Here is a 20,015-nt window from a genome sequence, read left to right as displayed (position 1 = left end):
AGGTTTATTTATTTATTTACTTTTTTGCTGGAGGTACTGGAGATTGAACCCAGGACCTCGTGCATGCTACCATTGAGCTATACTCTCCCCCTACTTTCGCATTTCCACTAAAATTTTAATATAACTTTTGTTTGCCCTTCATATAAGAATGCATAGGATACAAAGTTATCCAGAAAAAATTATTAATCAAATCATATTGGCAGCAATAAGCCTATGAAGACAGCACTACTTTGAGGAGCTCAAATAAATTATTAAGTGGGGTTTTGTGATACTTTTTACAATATTGAAGCAAAAATCAAACCACTTCTTCATGTTTTTTGTAGTGAGGCACAGGCCTTGTCTTTGCATGAAATGAAGTTTATTGCCTGTTGTTTTACATGCTGAGAAGTGACTACATAAGTAAGTACACACATATCTGTATGTCTGCACACATTTGATACTACTTATGTAAATTTAAGTATCTTCAGAAAAATATCTGGGCAATACCACAAAATATTGACAGTTACTGGTGGGTAGTGACACTTTTTGAAAGCTTTTTCACGTTTTTTCGTATTACACTCAAGTTCTATAATGATTATATATTTCACCTAGAATAGCTTTGATGTTAGATTTTAAGGTGATTGTGAATGCAAAGCAATCTCTCAGTTTCATTATTGGTAGATAAAAAAAAGATTTTTAGGCATCTTGATTATACAAGTATTTAAGACTGAAGATGAAATAGTTACATGTCTGCTTATATTTACTCTTTCTGCAGTAACATATATAAAATCACATATTATATGATATAATTTGGAATTTTTTTTATTGTTGCAGATCATGGAAAATGTTTTTCAACTTCTCAATGTGAATACTGTCAGTGTCTTCATCGACATTAGAACCAGTTTCTGACTTCATTATCACTGTAGGTCCAAACACACTTTCTTTTATTTTATTCCACTTTTTTTTGAAATAACATCACTTCTAAAACTGTGTATGATGTTGCTATAAGAATATTTGTCCAAGTATACAAATTCCATTTTCAGGATATTCTGATGTTTTCCCTATTCACCCTTGGGTGGTATAATTGTGATCAGCACAATGTAAGCCCTTCTTTTTTTTTTTTTTTTTTTGTTCTTTTTTTTGGGGGGGGTCATTAGGTTTATTTATTTATTTATCAGATGGAGGTACTGGGTAAGAGGGGTTGAACCCAGGATCTCGTGCATGCTAAGCACACGCTCTACAGCTGAGCTATACCCTCCCCACCCCCGTAAGGCCTTATTGTATTACTTTGAAGCCTGTAAAAAAGAGGGACAAGTTGGGAGTTCGAGATTTGCAGGTACTAACCACTATATATAAAATAGATAAACAAGTTCTACTGTATAGCACAGGGAACTATACTCCATATCTTGTAGTAACCTACAGTGAAAAAGAGTATGTTTATGTGTATGCAGCATACATAATGCAACTGATGCAACATTGTAGACTGACTACACTTCAATAAGAAAATTAATTAATTTTAAAAAGGCATGATTAAGTTGACATCTCATGTGGCACTCCCACAATAATTGTTACTGACTGTGAAACAGCTCTGAATCATCCACCTCCATATTTATATTTGTGTGCATGTATATATAATATAAAAGTATGAATTATTCAAATGAACCACATAAACTTACCAAACTAATGATAATTGGTATGTTTTCTGCCAATTTTTTTTTTTTTGGCCAAATGATATTTTGTTGTCAAACAGAAGGCAATTAAGAAAGAATTGTGCCATGAAGACTACAATATGATGGTTCCCTTATATTTTAAGGGTACTTTTAAGAAAAAGAAGATGCCTTGTCTTGTATTTTGGCATACAGCAATACAAATATTTTTAATCTGGAACGTGCATATGTTGTATTGCTTGTGAACATTCGAGCTTGCCATTGAGGACAAAGGAAACAGGTCTGATGAAACTCGTAAGATGAGTTAGAACAGATAAAGCAGTAGCTGAGAGGTGCAAATGTGTGAACACTGAAAGGGACGGAAGGACAACATGACATGTAATATACATGAAATACTAAGGGCACTTAATATACATGAGATTCTAAATGTAAGAGATACTAAACGTTCACCAAGCATTAAATATACATGAGTTATCTAAGGCACTGAATATTTATGATGCACTCAATATACATGAAGCACGTGCAACACACATAATCAGGAAGTCTTAATTAAGCGTCCCATTGGGGACACCCCTTCTGGTGCCAAGTGTCCCCTCCCCAAGAAGTGTATAAAATCCACAGCCTCTTAGCCAGCTAACTGGTGAGTTACAGCAGTGGCCAAGCTAACTCTGCCCTGTGACCCTCAGATAGAACATGCCCATGTCATTGCCCCTAAGCATCCTCCACATTATGAGAGAGGAAGGCTATCTGAGCAGTGTGTGTGTGTCCCAGGATTTGTATGATCCCACAGCTCTGTTTGTACAGTATTTTACGTGTGCTAACTTACCCCATTAATTTTCTTTAGAGTCTCACAGCATGTGTTTCAAATGGATTTAATAAACCATACAATTCAAGTATTTTAATTCAGTCTGTTGAAGGTTTCTGTCCCGTATCTCTAGGATAGCTTTCCTGATAGTATACTTGGACACTATCCTTGTATCAAGGTGCTTCCCTCCATGATAAAATTAGTTTGATTTACTCTCATCATTAAAAAAAAAAAGGAAAGAAAAAGAAAAGAGAAGAAGCACTTGTATAAAAGAAATATCAAAGATATGGTTTCAGTGCAATATTTCTTCACCCTTGAAAATGAATGTGAAGTTTGTGCTGCAAAATCTTTTCCATTGAAATGTACACGTTAGAATTAAGAAAACCCAAGCTGTTTGGCATATGTACTATATGTGTGTGTTTCTGAGGGTGAGGAGAGACGTAAAATCCTAAGGTAATCACCTTATAAAAACTTCCATTCAGAAAAAACTAACTCCAAAAGACAACTGAACATTTTGAGATGAGAACTTGAAGACTAAGCAAGATTGTGATGATCTTAAAACACCAGGAAACAAGACCTCTCATATTTGAAGGGCCTGTCAGTAGGATTTAAATTTACAATTAGAGAATTCTTCTTTGACTTTTATGAGGGCTTTTTGAGAAGACTAATTGAATCCCCTTGGGGAATTTTATTCAGTGAGTGTCTCCACCTCAGTGACACCAGCACATCAAAGGTATTAGAATTTGCACTCTGATTGGATTGAACAAGAGCCTCTGTTGTCTGTAAGCTGAGGTGGTGAACTTGGAATATTAACCTTTTGGGCAACACAAGAATGTAAAATTCTACTTCCATCTCTTCTAAAAATGTAAATAGACTTAACATATTCACTCAAGCTGACATGACAACATGTCCGTATACAGAACTTTTAAAAACTTTTAGAGATTGATGTCTTCCTATAGCCTTTGGATTCCAATGAATTTCCTTAATGTTTTACAGAAAACCTACAACTTCGTTGTAAGAAGTTATATATCTGCAGATTTCCAATTCGAGATTCTCCTTTAAGTTCACCAGAGAATCTCATAAGCTTACCACATCCTTACTTCCATTCCAACTAATTTTGCCCTAATTCCACATACATTTTCTCGAATGTAAATAAGACAAAAACAGTTTATTGTTTTAAGCCCTCCTTGTGACCACTTGTTTTTAGTTTTCATAGTTTAAGTAATCTTATGAACAAAATATGCATTTTTAAAATGCTAAAAAACATAAAATGAAAACATATCTACTACCCATAAATAGTTATTTGTGTCTATTCGCAGACTTTTGTATGGTGGTGTGTGTGCGCTTTATTTATCTGTATTTGTCTTCATTTTATTTTTGAATTATATATATATAAAATGTAAGCTGATTTTTTCATTGACTATATTGTTAATATATTTTATATTGTTACCATTTTCATCAGCATCAATTTCAGATTATAAATTTAATTCCTTTTCTTGTATTATATACATATTTCAATGATTTTATAAATAATATCTCAAATCACAACCACAGCTTTGCAAAATTCTAGGACTATTTGAATCACAGTATATTTGAATTGCTACTCTCTGTAAGTTTGCACTTGGTGGCCCTGCCTCAAATCCATTTTAAACAGTTCCAAGTTTATATATTCAAAAAAATAAATACAATGAACATCTTTAAAGATAAGATCCTTGGACACAATCATTGTAATTTCCTTAGAATGATTTCCTGTATTCAGCATTGGTTGGACTTGGAAGAACATACTGAGCTCTTTGATACACAACACATCAACATTTTTTTTTAATAAAGGACAAAGTCATCTCATCTATCAAATGTGTGTGACTTTGTCCTTTTCTTTGAACCTTCACTGATATAGCACATTGTCATTGAAAAATATTTTTATCAACTTAAAAGGTATAAAACCACACTGTTTCAATTGACATTACTCCTTTATTCTGTAGTTTGAATTTTTTCATTTGGTTATCTTAATTTTTTATGTCTTATTTGATGAAGTTTTAATTGATGAACTTTGGTCATTTGCCTTTCAGAGCACTTTTAAAAAATGCGTTGTTCTTATTGATTTCTAAAAGCTCTTTATTTTGAAATGTGTCTACTCTGTATGTTAAAATATTTTTTCAAATTTCTGATTTGCCTTTTAGTGTTCAAAATTTGTAGATCATTCAGTTTACACACTCTTTAGTCTGTGTATCTCTCCTTTTCTGCACATCAGTGTGTAAACTTGTCATTATTTTTTGTCAAAGTCTTCTTTAAACCACTCTGAAAATTTCTCTTAACCCTTGACGAGTCTCCTAGGATCCAGCCTGAATCAAGCTTGCTAATCTTGGTCTTGTCCATTGTACTTGGTTTCAGTGAATGTGGTAACGGGTTTGCGACTCCGGGCTTTATTTATCATCACATGTATCTTTCTGCCTAACAGGTAATCATCCCTCAAATATGGCTGTTCAGATTCTGCTCTTCCTTCAAGATTCTCAACAACATCCCTCAGGTGATTATCTTGTGCTAAGAATCTAGTTCACAATTAATCTACCAGTAACATTTGCTCTTTGTTTTGTGATTCCCTCCAACACAGGATATATCCCATTAAGCTTTCTATCATATTTGAGTCTAAATTTTACTTCACCTTTTAGTTGTTTATTTATTTACTATTTCTATAAAACAAATATTTCTTATTAGTTAAGAAGCCATGATGTTTTGAATTCTATCTTCATATGTTTCTATGACTCACAGTTCAGAAAAATAGTACATTTTGCCAAGTATATTTACAATTTTAAGAAAAACAGAAGAATCAATTAATTTTCTTTAACCCAGAAAGTGATTATCAGAGAATTCAAATCATTAATAGAGTTGTTGTATAATGGTGGAACTTTTGGTGAATTCCTCATGAACAGATACAATTACCTAGTTCATATGGTACTGTTAGTTACTTTTATCTTATGCTAATTATTTTTGTCACTTTTGATTTCAGTTTCTACATTAATTTATTGATATCGTACAATACTACAGTCATTATGTTCACAGAGAACTCCCATGAAATCATTTTAAAAGAGAGTGAGTGTTAATAATTAGATGTTAGCTGACCTTATGGTGTGCTCACTGACCACATACCGAGGACTATTTTATAGGTATTTTATTTTTGTCTTAAAATGATCATCTAAGATAAATATCATTATTCATGTTTTCAGGTAAGAGAGCGGAAGCTCAGAAAAAAATGTAACTTACTTTGCAAAGCCAGGAATCTGATTCCAATGACTGCATTTTTTTTCCATGTACAGGATCGCCTTCCTTGGTTTACCTTCAAGAGGGATTACAGTATATTCCCCTTCTCCAAGGTTTTGCTTTTCATGGTTTCAGTAATGCACCAGTCAACCAGTCTGAAAATATTAAATGGAAAATTTTAGAAATAAACAATTCATAAAGTTTAAATTGTGAGCAATTCTGAGTAGCAGGATGAAATCTGCTGACCTGCTCTGTTCTGCCCAGGACATGAATCATCACTTTGTCCAGGTGTCCTGCCCCTTCATCACTGAGTAGCTGTCTTGATTTTCAGATTGACTGTCATGGTATCTCAGTGTCTGTGTTCAAGTAACCTTGATTTTACTTAATAATGGCCCCAAAGCACAAGAACACTGATGCTGGCAATTCAGATGCTCAAAAGAGAAGCTGTAAAGTATTTCTCGTAAGTGCAGAAATTAAGTCTTCCACTTAATAAAGAAAAAAAAAATGTATGCTGAGGTTGCTAAGATCTATGGTAAGTACTAATCTTCCATCTATGAAATTGTGAAGAAGGAAAAGAAATTCATGCTAGTTTTGCTGTTGCACCTCAAACTGCAGAAGTTATGGCCACTATGCCTCGTAAGTGCTTAGTTAAGGCATTGTATTTATACAATGGGATATTTTGAGAGAGAGACACCAAATTCACATAACTTTTATTAAATTATGTTGTTATAATTGTTCTATTTTACTATTAGTTATTGATGTTAATCTCTTGCTGTGCCTAATTTATAAATTAAACTGTATCATAGGTATGTATGGGGAAAAAAAACAGTATATACACAGTTCAGTACTATCTGTGATTTCAAGCATCTGCTGGGGTCTTGGAAATTATCCCCTACAGATAAAAGGGGGCTACTGTATTTGCATAAAATATTTTAACCAAAACTTTCCATTTATTTGAATTTATCTCAAGGGCTTTCACTGCAACCCTTATTCTACAAATGACCTCACACAACCAAAGTGAGCTAGAGTTGTTTAAAGAACTTATGAATTCAGGTCCATTCACAAAGACAGTTCAGAAACATCAGAGGCAAATATCATGTTAATGAGCTCTCTGGCTGAGAATGGCCTTTATTTTCTTCTCTGATGGAGTTTCTGTTCACCTTGCCCTGAATAGACACAGTCTTAGAGAGTGACTAAAAGTGTAGCTGTCACTTGGGCTGTAAGTCACTCTCATGGATATTTCGATGATTAGAGGATGATCAGTGAAAACTTTCAACAGCCATACCCCTGAAACGACCTGCTTTTGATAGCTTGGAATACTGCAGTTTCCCAATTGGAAATCCATTAAGCCGAGACAGGTAAGTGCATGCAGAGTGAAAATGATATGAGACTAACAAGATAATACAGAAAAAAATTGGAAGGATCCCGAGGCTGGTTGAAATGCCATTTGAAGCTGCTAGATTTGCTGTTGTTTGCATTAGAATTCACCTGCTCCACAAGGAAGAATGGCATTTGTTATTGGGCACTTTTATTTTTCAGTTAATAGATTAGTGGCAGCATTCTAGAGTTGCTAGATACAATTTGTCACTGCTTCTCTATTTCCTGCTGTCAAGTCAAGCAGTTCTCAGAGCTGACTGGCCAACAGAAACAGCTGTAATGATTATCAAAGCAGAAATCCAGCCCTCTTCACTAAGTCCTAAGAAAAGGTAAATTAGATCTTCAACATCAACATTGAAATATGTATATGATATACATAATATATATGTTGCATATGTGCCTAGTTAATTCTAGGCATTACTTTCTGCCCCCCCCACCATGAGCAATTAAAACTAAGGAGGGAAAATCCTGTAAAAAGTTTATATAAATAGACAGATAGATAGATACAGGTATGTAAGTACATATATACATAGATAGATATAGAAATATATGATTTTTCAAAGATATAAATATATATTGAAAATTTTTTCAAAGATACCTATGTGTATAAATTTTTTTCAGTTTCATTCAACAGTATCTGACAATATACCAAAAGAAATCTACTTCTGAATTGAAAGTATCAATTGGCTTATGGACAAGCAAGGAAGACAAACAGATGTTGTTCTTTAGAAAAATACATGATAAACTTTATAATCAAGGCATGCAGACCCATCACAAAGGAGGAAGGTGAGGAATTCTATATTTTAGGCCACTGTAGCTTGAATAGTTGTCCTGTTCCCATGTTACAAAGAAAGTTAACTTCCCAGCACTCCTCTCCTCCTACATTATGCTTTGTAAAAATTTCATAGTTTCCCACAGAGCGCTTTTCTTCACAGACTGTGAAGAGCTCAACTTTTGCTTGATCTGTAAAGATTATGTCTTTGTATCAACTGTGACATTTGGGGGTTCAATAAAAACAAAACAAACAAACAATGTAACAAGACCTGCAAGAGTTGAAGCTTCCTTGGATTTAAGTCCAAGTCCAAGAGTAAGATGTCAAGGCTTGCTTTCCCCACCTTTGCAGTGCTTCCATTCATGGCTGGAAGGACGCTTCCAGCATGATAGCCAAGGAAGGAAGATGCAAGAGAAAGAAGGAAAAAGAAAAAGGTAGAGATAGTTGCTTCTTCTCACATTGTACTGCTCTCTTTCTCTCTCTCTCTCTCTTTTTACTATGAAAGAAAGAAATCACAAATCCCTCCAGCAGGCTCTTCCCACTTTCATTTGCACAAGTGGGTCATCTGCTCACAATTGCTGGAAATGGAGAACGGAATGGCCAGATTCATCCAGATGGACCTTCTCCACTTGGGGAAGGAGAGAGAAGGTGATGCTGGATCATTATCTTCCTTGAATACATTGCTAGGTGAACTTAAATAAGATCAGATTGCTCTTATAAAAGATGAGTACAATTGTATTTGGATAGGCAAGCAAGAGTTTGGGTTAATAAATTCCAAACCAAAATATTTGGCTTTCAAATGATCTTTGTAAAATAAGGGAAATGTGAGTTGGTAACCCAAAATAGCAGATTTAAAAAAAAAAAAAGGCTTTATTTGAGCTATGTGATTTTTTTTTGTTTTTTTTTTTTGTATCTGGTGTTATCTTCATATTTGCAATTCTAGCTTGGCAAAACTTCCTTCCCTAAGACTATGTCATGAGCTAGAAAGGAGACATGGCTTAAAAAACCTGCTGAACAGAAGGGCAGACAAGCAAGATGTGTACAGATCACTAGCATCTCTAATCCATGGCAACGCTGAAGTCTGTCGATATATCAGTACTTCAAACAAACAGGCAAACAACAGGATGCCCTGCCTGCCAACATCATATAAACTAAAACCTTGAATGACAGAACAGCTTTAGAATGATATACTCCTGCTTCAAAATTTACATATATGTGAAGAAGATACCCCCAGAGAATAAATGAATTTTTTTTTCCCTGAATTCGTGTATTGCTTAATTCCCTACCTGTAAAGTCTGCTTAAATTCCATTAATTTGACAGCTTGAGCTAAAGCTTCAGAACCTTTGGACTAATTCTAGACGGGCTGAAACTGTACACTGAAATTAATGGGAGTTCTCAACTTGGATCAGGCAGGAGCAAGACTTATTAAATCTTGAGCTCCCTGACAGTGAGGGCTCAAGAAGATTGCTGGAGACTATTGAAAAAGAGAGAAGACAGAGGGAGTGGGTGGCCCAACTGTGATTTATTATTAGTAATAAACTTGGCCAAGAGGCCAGCAGGCTCTAGAATTAATCTCACCCAGGAGATCACAGTGACAATTCTCTCAGGGCTGGTTTTAAGCAAAGCCAACTGCTTCTTGAAGAGCCAAGCAGAGGTGAGCTTCAGACATGGCAGCAGAAAAGTAGGTCAGTAGATCACACCCAAAGTTTGAAGAGTGAGGCAGTGCTGGGGAGGAGAGATATAGCTTGGTAACAAAGAACTGAGTCTATGCCTTGTGAGGAGTTAGCAGTGATCATACTTGTACGACGAATCTCAGATGAGAATGTGTATCGGTGGTATATCATGAAAGGCACAGATGGAACTTTTTATGTGTTTGTGGGACACTTGCTCTGTGCCTCCCGCTGTGTTTGAAGATGCTAGCATCATCTTTGCACACTTTCCAGTGTTACTAGCCTGTGTTCAGCCTTAGGCTTAAAGCCATCACGGAAAAGACAGAGAAAGACCCTTGCTTTTACGTAAACAAACACTGATGCATGTTGGTACTAAGACTGAGAATTTGTTCCCTGTCAGCACTTCACTGGCGACTTAAAGTTCCTTCATGTTGATCTTGGCGAGGAGTGAGCCGACAAAAGGTAGAACAATAGACTAAAATACGTAATGCTTTATCCCATCGGGTGACTGTATTTGTTTTTCCCTTGAAGTAGCCAAAGCCGCTGGAAAGGCTAAGACAGTTGAGCGCTTGATAAGCTGTCTGCCCAAAGCCTAAACAGTTGCTGAAAAGCGAGAGAAAATTATATATTCAACTAGTTTCTGCCTAAGAACAAGCTAATATTTAGCGAGACTTTACTATAAAATTACTTCCAGAATAGGATTAAATCAGTTATCAAAAACTGTAAGTGTATTATACACACGCTCCCCAAATTTATTTAAAACAAAAATTATAACTGATTTGGAAATACATAGACATTAGTCTAATTCCATATATTGAGCAATGCTTCCCTAGAGAATATTTTCTAGAAGTTTATAAATAAAGTCTTTATTAGGTTGAAAAGCCCACGATTTAATCATTTTATTTTGAAAATCATTATTTAGATGCATGCTTACAATACAAGGTTATTTCATGAACATAATTAAGTATCTTAATCCCTTTAAAAGGCAAATAATTAACTGAAGTGAACAGAACATTCAATATTTAAAATGCAAGTATACTTGAGCATGCGTTTTTCTGTCTTTGGAAAAATTATCACTTTTGACGTATTTTCTTTGGCAAACAAGTTTATGAAAATTAAATTGATGTTGCACTGAGGTTCTTTATATTGTGAATGGATTTTAAAATGAAGGGAGATTATATAAAACTAGAAGCCCTTTTTATTCCTTTCATTTTATTTGGACAAATTATTTTTAAACAATTACAGATTGAGTACTCAGGTACTTTTAGCATTAAAATTCCCCACTGATCTCTATGAGGTATGAATTTATCCAGACTGTCAGCTATGTTAATAGTAAAATGCTAAAAAAAAATACTGAATCAAAGTTATGACTTAATAAGTATGCAAATCAGGAACATGCAAAATGTTAAAATTTATAAGAGCAAGATTTCCTAGTTCAAGTATACTTACAAAAGGCACTAAGTTCAAAGTTACCTTTCTTTCTTTTCTGGATGTTATCATAATTAACTAAAAAGTCACAAGAAACATTTTTTTGGCAGTGGTTTAAGTCTATTTTTCACACATTCAGCACACATAATGAGCTAAGGGATTTTTCTCAAAAGTTGCGATTAACATTCACCTTCTCATGAACCTTATGCTTATGAAAATAAAAAAAAAGAACGATTTCAGGAAATGGCAAAAACATAACAATAGGTATTTCAAGTCCCTAGCTGTGGGGATCTTAATTGTATCAAACAATGGGATTGATCGTCAGTGACCATTATCCCTCAGGGACGCTCACACTGCCTAATGGACTACGAGAAGGCTTTCAAAGAGCCAGACCTACTTATCAGCTTGCAGTAACTCTTGCTGGGAATCACGGCTTAATAGACAAAGCTTTCTCTTTTGCCCGGAACTTGATTTTTTCAACACATCTTTCTAGCAGATAATGTCTTCAGAGTATGTAGTTGGGTCTTATCATGGAGGGTCCAGAACAGTATCTGTAGAATGCCCTTGTCAGTTGCCACCTTGCAAGAAATCTACCACTCAGTAAACATTATTTACTTGAGGTTAAGCCATACCCTTTCTAGGCATGCGTAAAAAAGAAATAAATATTAACTCATCCAGTGGGACAGTGTGAATTCCTTCAGAAACTTTTCTTTCATTAAACAAAAGGGCCTGGGAAACTCTGGTGTGACTGAGGAGGGAGGAAGAGCAAGTGTTTGGGAAAAGAGGGTGAAAATGCACTGAAAATAGGGAGGAGGGGCTCCGCAGGTGTGGCTCTCCGTAGCTCACAGCTTGGCAAGCCGCTGATTCATAATGGAATGACCACATGGCGCATGCCTGTATCGTGACCCTGTATCAGAGGCAGGGCACAGCTGTGTATCCATCGGGGTAATGTTGCTGAGCTTATGAAATAATAAAGTGACGTTATAAAAATAGCTAAAAGTTGATTCTTTTTTGTTTTAACTTTTTTTGGAATATAATCTGACTATACTTAAAAGAATTAAAAAGACATGTGACCAAATAAGGTTTGTTATAGTGCATGATGTAGTTTTTATAAATTTTTTTCTTTCTACGTGTTTTCCCCTTGTTCTGGTCCTATTTAAGTAGATAATTGATTTCTCTTTCTTGTCCAAAAGAGAGGTTTGCAGTTGCGTAAAAAGCGCAAGTTTGTTAAAGTGATTTTATCTCCCCAACCTGTGTTATTGTCCATGCTTAACCCATTGAAAAGATCATGCAATATTTCTTAGAAGTAGAGTAAAGAAATATAAAGAGAATATATTTATTTTTATAAATGTATAGGAATGAAAGAGATTCAACCAAGTGGAGGAAGACAGCCTTGAAGGTCTCGTAAGTAGTGGAGACCCATCCTCTACTCCCTGGCATTTCTTCACAAAGGTGACACTGCAGAGGCTCCATGAGGATCTGCCTTCTTCCTGTGCATCTCACTGCTGTACGGCTATTGCCTGTTCGACACCCACCTAAAATCTGTAAAGGAGTTCCTCTGACTTGGGAGTTGACTACAAAACAACATTAATTGGGTCTGGTGACACTAAGTACGACTGGCTCCTGAAGTATCCCAGCTCTCTTTAAGGTTGTTCTGGAAAGACAGTGAGTGGGAAGATCTTCCAGTGGGCGTACAGCAAGCAGAATGTTTCATTGTCCATTTGTTCTGCATGGAGATAGAAACTGAGGCATGGACTTCCATAAGTTCATGGGCAGCGGCTGATGTTTGGCTGGATGTCGAGGATCAAGAAGAAGATATTGGGAGGCTCTAGGAGAATGGGCTCGGCAGATAAGGTTCAGAATTGTGTTTCATTTAAATGATAAACACACCCACATATGCACACAGAACCTCCCTGCCGACAGGACTTTCCATAAACTCATAGACAAGATGAGCCTCTGTGGATTTAGGTTCATTTCCTCCAGTAACTCAACTACTTGTTCAGAGGCTTCATAAACAAACTATCTCAAGTGGCCACAATGGGAGTTATGTATGGATTCAAAAGCATGAACGTCCCACTCACTGCGATTGACTTGGTAGGTCCCCCTGCTTGAAAAAGCACTGACAGTGATTAATTCTGAGTCCCCAGTGTGGTATGGCGTCCTCAGATGATCCACAAGTCACCTGGTGGCAACTTCACCTCAGTGGAATCCTGGAAGGGGGACTGATTCTCACCAGGTTTTCTCCCCTCCTGCCAGCCCCTCTGTGTGTAGCGCTGCGGGGTACTTCAGGCCAGTGCACAAAATACTACTACAGATCAAGGAACTCAACATCGCCAAGTCCGTTGATCAAAGGACCAAGGAGGATTATCGTAACATGCATTGCATTCTTACATCGTGTGTAAATTTCACAGAATTTTTTTTTAAGTTTCAGCTTTATTGAGGTATAATTGACAAATAAAGTTGTAAGGTAGTTAAAGTGTGTGTTGTCATGTACAGTGTCGTCTAGCATGTACGGTAACATGAACAGGGCTAAAATAGCCTGGGTAGTGTTCATTCTTGTCATCAGTCCCTGCCAACTCTCTAGGGGGTAGGTTTTGATTTCACAATTTCATGATTTCAGAGGGCCCCCACAGTGTATCAGAATAGTAGACAATAATCCCAGTGAACACAGAATAGTAGCGATGTCCACCTTTTTAAAAAACAACTTAAAAGAGCTTTCATTCTCTGAAAGGTATCATATATGTTGTGTAATATTTTCCAAGTTTTTTTTAACCTTTTACATTTGTTGTGGAACACTCTGTCATCCATTCATCAAATTCACTGTTTTTCCCTCCATTTTGCCTTCAACCTTTTAAGCTCTGTTTATCGTCTTTCTTTACCATGAAATTACAGAAGTATTTGCTTATGTTTTCTTCTAGTGCCTTTCTCGACCATCACGTTTTGTAATTCATTTTATTACCAGACAATGCACGAAGCAGACGTCATTCCACCACTCTCTCCCTGCTTCAGCTTCACTGAGTGAAATAAATCTGGGAAGAGTGAGCGGGTAAGAATAACGTAGAACCCTTTTGATTTCAGTTTGTAAGATGGCAACTTAAATAAAAGCCACATTGGAGAGACTCTCCCAGCCTAAAGGCTAGCTGTCCAGTTGTTTGCATCAAAGCATCCTTTTTCCTCAATGTCTACCACACGAAATCTACAGACTCATGTCTTCTGCTCTGTATGAGACAGAAAGTCCTTTCTACTTTGGTGAATTTGAATTGTAGGTAAAGAAGGACAAACAAATGCGACTGATATGGATAAAGACATGACTGTAAGGAAAATGCAGGCACAAGAAATTGTATTTTTCTGGATTTACCCAGATAGTGAATTTCTCTGTGTGTGTGTGTGTGTGTGTGTGTGCACGCGCATGTGTGTGAGAGACATTACTCAGCTTGAATGTGAAAACCTCAGTCAATGCTGTGTTTTTTGTCAATCTTACCAGATTGACAACTACTTAATCAGTAAATTCTTTTGTTTTCTAGATTTCTGACTTACTTTTTTTCTTTTCTTTTTTTTTTAACTTTTGAGAAACAAGAAAATACGTATATTTTTAAAGAGTCACTAAATGTCCGCACCAAAAAAAAAAAAAAAGCCTGTTTGTCTCAATTACTGGCTATTTTTCTTCCACAAAAACAGAAAAGCAAGTAGTTCTGTTCCTACCTATAACCTCCATCAATAAACACAGTAATGCAGACTTCTTTACATCTTAATAATTGCCAGGCTAGATTAACAAGCTGCTAATGTTTTGATTTACAAATTGGAGGCCGATTTGGTTTGCCTGGCCTTCAAGAAGATTGAACTGTCTCCTCTCTTCCCTGAAAGTAAGTAAATGACTGTTTATTCATTCTCTTGATTAGAAGACTGCCCTCCAGCCAGATAAAAGAGGTTCCATAATAAATATGAGACTCCCATGTTTTGTTTTGCTTTCTGGATTTAGTACCAAACATTAAAACGAATTGGAGATTGATTTTTCTCCGGGGACCAGTGCCAGATAAAACAAGGAGTGAACGAGCAGACTAGTTTGTGGACGCGAGCCCTTTCATAAAGAGAAGAGGACTTGCGCTTTAATGTCACAGCAACTGGGTTACTCCAGGTGTGTGTGTTGGGTGTGTGTGTGTGTGTGTGTGTGTGTGTTTTACCTTCTCAGCAGGGCTTTTTCATTCTCTCTCATCTTCTGATATTCTGTTGGTAGCTGTTGTCAAGGATCAAAACTAAGTGCAAATCTCAATATACAAGAAGTTTCTTCTGTATCGAACAGGCAACTGTATTCAATATCTTGTAGTAACCTAAAATGAAAAGTATATGAAAATGAATATATGACTGTATATATATATATATGTATATATGACTGAACCATTGTGCTGTACACCAGCGATTGACATAACATTGTAAACTGACTATACTTCAATTAAAAAAAATGCATCTTACCCACTTCTTTAGTCATTGAACCAAAAAAACTTCACTTGAATTTTCTTTTATTGAGACCAGTTCTACAGCAATGCCATGGGGATTAAAACACACACACCCAGGAGATGCAGTAAAAGAAATTTACATAAATACATTATTTATGGGCAGAAACACTCCCCTCTACCTGCTTTTCTCTCCCCAGCCCCACCTTTTGGAGGGCTGTAGGACTGACTCCCTTCGCTTCATAGCTTTATCATTTAAGCCTTGCATCCCAGATCAATTTCTTCCAACTCATCTCCTCTTCTCTTGCCTTGGGGACCATCTTGTGTCTCCTTTGACGTGCAATAGAGCAGCTCGGCTTTCTGAGTTGCTGACAAATTGACCAATAATGGGAGTAATGGATGCTGCAGGCTCTTGCCTCCCTCTGAGCAATTTACATGTCAGGTCTAAAGTGTCTCCTCTTCAGAGTCCTGGGCTCAGAGGAGTACCCGACTGCAGCTACTAATGGAGCTTCTAGTCCAAGAGCCTGAAGTCAGTGGATCAATAATAAAATTATCTCAGCTGCTAAGTGTACGTGCTGCACTTTGATCCGTGGAGACAAGGAAGAAATGGGATAGACTAGGAAGGGGAAATGAGGAAGGTGATAGTGTAACCGAGAATTGGTATCTGTATGCACATTTCCTTTTCTCACCAGCAGACTGCCAACTGCATTCACTATTACGAGTCGGGACATGAGAAGCTGCTGTTGTGAGTTTTATGATCTATTCGACGTGAAAACAAGGAGTGAAGTGAGTAGTGTTGCAAGGGGGATTTGCTGGGTTTTTGTTTGTTTGCTTGTTAATTCAGTCTGACCTCGCAGAGAAGCGTGGTTTGTTTTTAGCACATGGGACGTTGATATTCACATTATTCCCTCACTGGCAGGAATCTGTCTCCCAACCTCCAAAGCCTTCTGCTTTTCCATCATATTTTTTGTCCCGACACACAGGAAAATGTTCTGACATTTCACTCAGATTCCTGGAGACACACTAGCCGTGATGTGATTTTGGTATCAGATGTCTGCAGAGAGAGGAAGATGCTCAAAGTAGAAATTCAGTTTTCCACTTACTCCTTCATTTCTTCATAACATGAGAGAGAACAGAGATGAAGTGGTGGGGCCTGGTGGACACCGAACGAGATTGATTCCCTTTGTTTTTCGTTTCCACCGTTTAAAATGGGCAGTGTCCCCGTGGCTGTAGATCAGTGCCAGGGTGTATACATCTCAAGTCATTCCATTAATTTTATGAGCCTTCATGTTTCATGCCCTATTACTTTATTGCAGACATTTATGGCCCACTCCTCTGAAGACCAGGATTCATTCACTTCTTTACTCATTCCATAAATATTTATGGAATGTCTACTGTATGCTTAATGCTATGCCTAGGACTCAGGTTAAAATGGGAAACAAAAGGCTGACATCCCTGTCCAAAAGGAGTTAACTTTGGAACCAGCGTGATAATTCTTGGGTGCATCTCTGATTATTTAGAACAACACCAAGGATCGGAAATCCTAAGATGAATGAAACTCACATTTGCCTGCCTTGATGGCAAACAGTGGTGCATACATACAGATCTGTGAAGGAATGATTACTTACAAGTAAGCGTTGTCATCCATAATCACAAGGTATACTCAGAACAACTTGTAACCCAGGTGATCCCATTTTTCATGTATGCCTTGTATATTTATTTTTCTTACGTTTATTTTCCCCTTTTCTTTCCAATTTCTTTGTCTTATGAAAATGCATATATTGATCAACCCAAAGTGATCCTGTTTTGCTGATTCTTGGCAGGTTATCATTACAGTCTTTTTATGTGAACTGTTAAATTTATCATTCATGTCTCCTACTTAATAAATTATAAGGACAGGTTTATTAGCACATTATTCCTGAGGGTTTACAAGACTCTTTGCTATATGATACCCATAAGTTTTTTTCCCCTAATTTTCCATTATTGTTTGAATCTTCTGTCTCTGTTCATTCAAGTAACGGGTAAACCAATGGGGTGGGAGGGAGATTCTACATATGTTATTTTCTAGCAATATCTATGTTTCCTTAGGTCTAGAAATATTCCAGCTCTCGGGAAGCTATCCTCTTTTCAAAATATTAGCCAAAATACCTTTTTCTGGAAACCTCTACCCAGGTTTTTTTTTTTATCAGTGTTTTTCTTTTACAAATTAAGGGGGAAAAAAAATCCTAAACATCATTCTGTGGGATTTTTTTCTATTTCTCTTTCTTATCTTTTTTTTTTTTTTGGAAGATGCAATATGTCCTTTAGCATGCAGTGAAGTATTAGAAAGTTTTGGAGAAATGAGATTTACATACTTTTTCTCAGACTCTGTCCCCATAAGGAAAATTGTCATTGGGATGAAACTGTTCTGTGATGGTAAGTTACAATTCTCCAGGAAAAACATACTATACACGTGGGTCCCTGTTAATAGGGCATGATTCACACTTATTAATGGAAATTGTCCAAGGCCAGTAAATATCTTCTTTTAACAAACGTACTTTTTAAAAGGCCTATTATTCCGTAGTCTCAAGTGATACGTTATTTCTTGTTTATCTTCTCAGAACTTTTCCTTGCCATAATGTAGAAACTAGAATATGCCAGTAGATTTGATTTGCTCTGTTTTTTAAGCTCCTTGTCCAGTTAAGTGTAGGGAATCAAATCTTGAAGAAGAAAAAAAAACTAAAGATGGAAGAGGAGTGCTAAAGAGAGAATCCTAGAAAAGCAAGGTGTTTCCACTGAGTTTAAATTATGACACAACATTTAGAGAGAGCTGAGGTGGTGATCCTCTGTGTGTGACTCTTAAACTGAGTTTCTATTAAAAAAGGAGGGAGGGGCTTTCAGTTTTTAGCCAAAGGAAAGAGGACGTGTCTGATGCTCTGAGCCCTAGGCAGACACATTAGAGTGTTATTCCTAGAGAAAAGAGTTAGTGACAACCTATAATGTGGTTCTGCTCACGAGGCATCAACACGGCTCTGTAATGACAGAGAGGCAGCCAGGAGGGGTCCTGTCAGAGAAATGCAGGGACATGAGCAGATTCGTACCTCATCACAGGGAAACCTGGAGACGTCTCTCACGGCAGAGCTGGGTGCTTAGATCAGCTACTGTCATAAGTGAGCAACAAAAAAGACATTCTCTTTTGACACTTGATTTAATGTGAACCATTCGTTCCCAGAGGCTGGAAGTCCTAGAAATATATTCATATAGGAAAAAATAAGAAGACTGTGTATTACCAAGTGCTAAATTCCATGGTGCAGGTACAATTATTGGTTTAATAATGACCAGCTGGCAGTTTGACACTGTCATCTGGGTGGATGCCGAACAAACGCATCCCCCACTCTTCCCTTTTTATCTCAGCCATCTTTCCATAGACTGGAGATTTCCCTTTCTGATGAGGGACAAGAGCTATGGTGTAAATCCTTGTCTTTTCTATCCTTGGAATAACAGGATTACAACATTTATGTTAAAGGTAACAATGTAGAAAATAATCTGATACATTCTAACTAATTGTATATGTTCACTAATAACCCACCTTGTAACACTGCTCACTTCACTCCTTGTTTTCATGTTGAATAGAGCATAAAACTCACAATAGGATCTGTGGATAAGTATTTACTATTTTTCTTATTGTTGCTGTTTTCTAAAGGAACAGAAACCTTCAATCATTAACATCAGGACAGCTGAAAAATAAATTTCTTTCCTGGTTAAAAATAAAGGAAAAAATATACATCTTAACATAGTCGTGGATCTACAATTCTCATAGAACACTGAATTACGAAATTTAACTCCAGAGGAAAGGAATTTATCTCTTACTAAAGCTGCTGTTAGTCCTTTGCTACCCATAATCAATAATCGAGAGAGTGGGGCCATTTGTGAGATACCTTGTAATACCCCAAATCTACCTTGTAGTACCTTCATTTGGGAAAACAAAACAGAACCCCAAGTGTCTCAATGCCTGTGCACAGGCTGCCTGTCCCTTTCTCTGGTACATTTCCTATTTTGTAGCTTTGCTTTTCCAAAGGCAAACCCCATTTGGAAAGCTGGTGACCCATATACTTTTATATATTGGTATATAAGTCCCCAAAGAACTGTTATGTTTAACTGTTATTTCAGAGTGTATTTTACAGTTGCCCAAGGTTGTGGTAAAGAGAGTGATTTGGCTCTTTGACTTGAGCGTGTTATCTGAAATATGTTATTTTACTGATTCACAAATGCCTCACAAGCTGAGAGTTTTACCATCCATGTCACCAATAAACTATATTCCTTATCGGACTTCATTATAGGTTCAAGTCCTGGACCAGAGATCTGGCTAAAGCAGAGGCAGGAGAAATATCTATAAAGTGACTTTGTTTTCGTAACCTTGAGTTATGTGTTATATAGATGACTACTCCCTTTTATTTGACAGGCTCCTGTAGATTGTCCAAACAACAAACTCGGTTTTTGTGAAGTTAAAAATATACAGATTTAACTCTTTCCCTTCTAAGTTTGGAGCAAAGATGCCAAATTGTGAAAAATAAACTACTCACCTTATATATATCTTATACCAGATTGATCTGACAAAGAAGAGATGA

Source organism: Vicugna pacos, chromosome 6 (assembly GCF_048564905.1).
Source record: "Vicugna pacos chromosome 6, VicPac4, whole genome shotgun sequence".
NCBI classification, from domain to species: domain Eukaryota; kingdom Metazoa; phylum Chordata; class Mammalia; order Artiodactyla; family Camelidae; genus Vicugna; species Vicugna pacos.
This window is presented reverse-complemented; position numbering follows the sequence as displayed.